Raw genomic sequence first — 4,920 nt, 5'->3', positions numbered from 1 at the left:
TATATTATGTATATGGAGGTGGTATATAGTATTCGTGACTTGCTTTAGATTTTTGTGGATTTCATAAAAAGCCTGAATGCAGAGTAGTTGAAGAATCTGAAATATTCCCAAGAAATATGGGTCCAAGCAAATGTGGACATTTTCAATTTGAGCATTTTTAAAATGAAGATAAACCCTTCAATAAACTTCCATAAACGTGCAATCACTTTTCCAAGAAGTGCTGTTGCAGAAACTATATTAACTGTAATTTAGGATTGTTTATACTATAAATGTGGTCATTTGGCTCTTTTTAGCAAGTGGTGACAGCTTAAAATGATCCAAATGAACTGTATCACAGCATTTTTCAAGGTAATTGTTGCACTAATTTTTTCCTTTGCTAGATATGAAGTACTCGATGTTCAATAAAACACAACTTTAAGGAATTAATGAATTGGTGAGTGCTGTAAATACATAAAAAACTTCTCTTTCATGTCATCAGAAGCACTCTCTGACCTGGAAGGCAAAGAGCTAGGTCAGGTAACTTTTACTGTCTGCTGCTGATGCCAGCTGTGCCACGAAGGAGTTTTCAGCACAAAGCCTGGAGTCTAGTAGCTGGCAATGAAACCGCTCCAAATCCCAGATAATTATGTTTCTGTGATGCTTCCTGGGTTAAACCACTGACTCTAATTTGGCCTGAAAATTGCTACTAGATTTTAGGGGACTTTTGAAGTATTAATAATTTAATAAAGGGCAACCAATTCCTTCTGTTACACTCCCTAGCAGGAACTTTCAAGGGCTTCTAAAGCTGAATATGCCACAGCAGCCCAGGACGTTCCCCCCCCCCCCGGACATTCCCCTGGGGCACCTCTAGGGTGATCCCTGAGCTGCTCTGCAGCAATGGGGCTGCTCCCTCTTCTTTTCAAGGAGAAGAGCACCTCAGGTGATCCCTCACTGGAAGCAGAAGGAGGAGTAAATAATTCAGAATTGGGAAGCGTCCTAAAAGGGTGAGGACACTGCTTGTGGCTTTTCATGGAGATATGAGAGTGGAGGAGACTGAAATGCAGCCCAGGGGACCTTGAGAAAGGGCAGGTCTGTGGATGCTCGTGCAGATGTGCCACAGGCTCCCAGTCTGTCCTGCCTTCCAGCTTTTGGCATGAGGACAGGAGACCTGACCCAGGAGCGAGGGCAAGGACTGGTGAATGTCCACCGCAGCCTCTCAACAGGTACCCTCCCAGCCCGGAGCACCTCTATGGGAGTCAGAGGAACAAGTGTGCCTTGAATTCAGCAGAAGATGGATGTGTCCTGAGGAGGCTGACACTGTTGTGGCATCGCTAGAGCATCTGCTCTGGCTATTGCTTCATGGTGAATGACATTGCCCCCCTCCACACCAGTTTGTAAAATGTGGATAGGCTCATTTGTTTGCAAGATCTCATGATGCTTCTCCATTTGAGCTACTTGGAAGGGACGAGTTGGACCTCAGGACAGCAGAGTGGAAGCTGCCTGAGCCCATCGAGGCACAGGGTACGCCCCGTTTTGCTAAGGAACATGTCCTTGTGCCTCGGCCCCTCGGCGTTGTTGTTATCACACTTGCGTTGGACCAAGAGTTTGGTTTTGTGCTGTCTAGTGGCAGGGCTGTATTTTGCCAAAAGCCCTTCGAAAAGCAGACTGGCCTGCCAAAAAAGACAAATACCTCTTCCAGAGACGTCAGTAAGGTGAAGGCTCAGTCTAAGGGTATAATCCTGCACCCAGCAGAGCCAGGGCCAGAAGTCCCGTTCACCCCAACAGGACTAGGTTAAGCTCACCAAGTGAAGATTGGGAGACTGGTCTCCCAGGAACTAAGCAGCCACTGTCACCCATGACTTCAGTGACAACAGCCCTGGCAGAGGTGGGAATAGTCACACTTCTGTTGGAGCAACATCAGAGAGATTTCCTTCTCAAAGGCATGTATTTTGCTTTGATTGCTGTAACTTTAAAAATGCTACCTCAAATATTTCGGGGCTTTTGTAAAAGAAAAAAAAAAAAAAAGAAAAATTAAAATTACCTCTAACAGACAAATTGAAATTTTAACCGGTAGGAAAGTATTTACAGTTTTCAGATGAAAACTAAGCTGTTCATTGTTGGGCTTTTTTAGTGTTTGTTTTATTTACTTTCCAGGTTTTAAGAATTAAAATAATGATAATGATCTTGATAAACTTATCTGATCTTATCTGAAAAGATGACTCCTTCATCTTCTCTGAAAAAGATGAATCCTGCAGAGATTTTTTGTCAAACAAAACCTGCAAAATTAATTTTCTACTCATTTATTTTAAGTAATTGAGGCAACAGCGTAGATAGTTTCTCTTTGGTAGCTCGGATTATTAAAAGTACTGAAAACCCTGACCTTGTTATCTCTATATAAACATACTTTAAGGGACAAAAATTGTATTTATATTGCCATATGACAAAACCAAGGCTCTTCAGACCAAGGTTCGCTCTTGCCAGTTCTAGCATGAGATTTCTTCTTCTACCTTATGCATGTGTGCATTGGCACACATTGCCAATGCTATGCTGCCATATAGGTTCACAAACTCATGTGATGGTCGTAAGAGTCTGTATCCCTCTTCAGTCTCTGGCAGCCTTTCCCCACACCCTTCCCCACCCGGCTGCTGCTCGCTCTGCAGACCTCTTTCCCAGTGCTGCCAGTTGCCCTGTGTTAATGCTTCTCTTCAAAACCCTCCCTCTGCGACCACAGCAAAACCCCAGCAGCCCCTTCAAAATGAAACGGGATCTTCTCGTCTGCAGAGGTGGTGAAGATAAGATGGAAAAGTCAACCCCTCAGTTCTGCCCACCAAAAAACGTCCCAGAGTTTCTGTGGATTTTAAATGAAGCTCATAATATTGCTCATTTTTAAGCATTTGGAAACATCTATTATCACAGAATCACAGAATCACAGAATGTCAGGGGTTGGAAGGGACCTCAAGGGATCATCTAGTCCAATCCCCCTGCCGGAGCAGGACCACCTAGATCAGACCACACAAGAACGCGTCCAGGTGGGTTTGGAACATCTCCAGACAAGGAGACTCCACAACCTCTCTGGGCAGCCTGTTCCAGTGTTCTGTTACCCTTACTGGGAAGAAGTTCTTCCTCATGTTTAAGCGGAACCTCCTATGGTTTGTTTGGTTTTGTTTTGATTTTTTCTTCCTGCAGTTAGTGGCCCAGGGTTCTTTATTATTTCTCTAAGATGCTGAGGAACTCAAATGGTTGCTAATGAGCTGTTCCCATCTTTGCTCGGGATGAATCCGATAGCTTTGTTCACATCTACCTGGTACCATAAACTCTTTCATTGCTTTATGTTATTCACCAATGGGAGAGGTGAGGCAGATATTTTGCGTTTCACAGTGTTTCTTCATAAATATCTGTCAGGCTAGCTCCTGCCTTTTCACCAGCAGATCCCCAAAAACATTTTATGGAGTCCAAACCATAACTTATCATAGATATCAATAAACGGAAATCTCTGTCTTTGGGGGTGGATGGGGGGGGGGGGGTGGAGAAGAAAAACAGTGAAAGCCTCAGATAAGGAAGCTTAAAAGCTCTGCAAACAACCTTTTTTTGTCAGCACTCTCGGTATGAACACTACAGTAACTTGCTGAGCTTCATATTTTATGTATGTTCCTGTAAGCCTTTGTGGTCAAACCTGGACCAGCAGCCAAACCAATTGGCTTCAGCCTGGGCTTTCAGGCAGGCTGGGCAGAGGTGGCTGTCTGGGAGAGCACCCTTGGGAAGTTTTTTTAATCACACTGTAACTGCATAAAAAGGAAGCGCATTCCCCATAGTGCCAATGAATTTTAGCACCACTAAACAGTGATAAAACCCAGCAGTTCTGATGTTGAGTGGCACTGAAGGCGTGGAAAGACAGTTTTCAGTATCTCATCCTTCCCTACTGATCTGAAAATGTAGGAGAAAGAGAAGAGGGGAGCATTGGGATAGCCATTTATCCTGCAGGGAAAGGAAAAACCTCGGCTTCCTGTCCAAAGCCCCAGAAGGGCTGGGTTTTTTGCTTAATGCCGTTTCATGCATCGTTGCTGCAGGGCAGGCTGAGCACTATTCCCGTTTCACTGCCTGGGAAAGGAGTTGTTTAAGTATCATGTCCCACATAGCTGTGCATGGAGCGAGTCCTCACGCTGAGCTGGGAGCGGATCCCATGGCCGGGGGTTGACATCTCCAGGGGCCGGGAGAAAGCGGGGGCGGGCTGAGTCATTCCCTGTCTCCTCGTCCTCCCCAGTTGTGTCTCCTGCTCGGGCTCCTTTCAGACTTATTCATGAGCGGATCACTGAGGGAAAGGGACAGGGAAAGTTATTTGCATTCCAACATTACACTTAAAAGCTATAAATTGCTGGCAACTATAAACAATCTCCCTGCTGACGGCACCGCTCATAAAAATCTGGGTTTGCGTACGTGTTGCGTTCGCATGTGTGTGCACATATCCATCCTCGTGGGATTTTTCTCCTGGTTATGACAAAGCTATTAATTCTTCTGGGCTCTGAATGCCGTGCCTGATGCAACAAAGATTTTTGCTGCTTTTTCTGGTTTGATGTAGGTCCAGCAGAAAAGTAGAGTCGTTCTCACTGCTTTGAGTTAAGTTCCGGCTTTAAACTGGGGGAAAAGATTGTGGAGACCTTGGCTAAAAGCCAGACAAATGCTTCTGAACTTGTGATATTTACTGTAGCCAGAAGGTTGCACACTCCAAATTACTGCTGAAGAGGAAAAAGTGTTAGGCAGAGGGAGAAAGGAGGAGGAGGGCAAAAACCTAATGTTTGCTACGTGTCCACAGTCTGACCACTGAGTGCTTGGGAGTGGGGTTTGCAAATGAAAGGAAAACGTCTCCGTTTCTGTCACTGCTCTGCCTCAGCCTGAAGATGCAAACATGAGAGTAAATTGAGAGTGGTGACAACGAGAGGTCTG

This window comes from Tauraco erythrolophus, chromosome 2 (assembly GCF_009769465.1).
Source record: "Tauraco erythrolophus isolate bTauEry1 chromosome 2, bTauEry1.pri, whole genome shotgun sequence".
Lineage (NCBI taxonomy): Eukaryota > Metazoa > Chordata > Aves > Musophagiformes > Musophagidae > Tauraco > Tauraco erythrolophus.
This window is presented reverse-complemented; position numbering follows the sequence as displayed.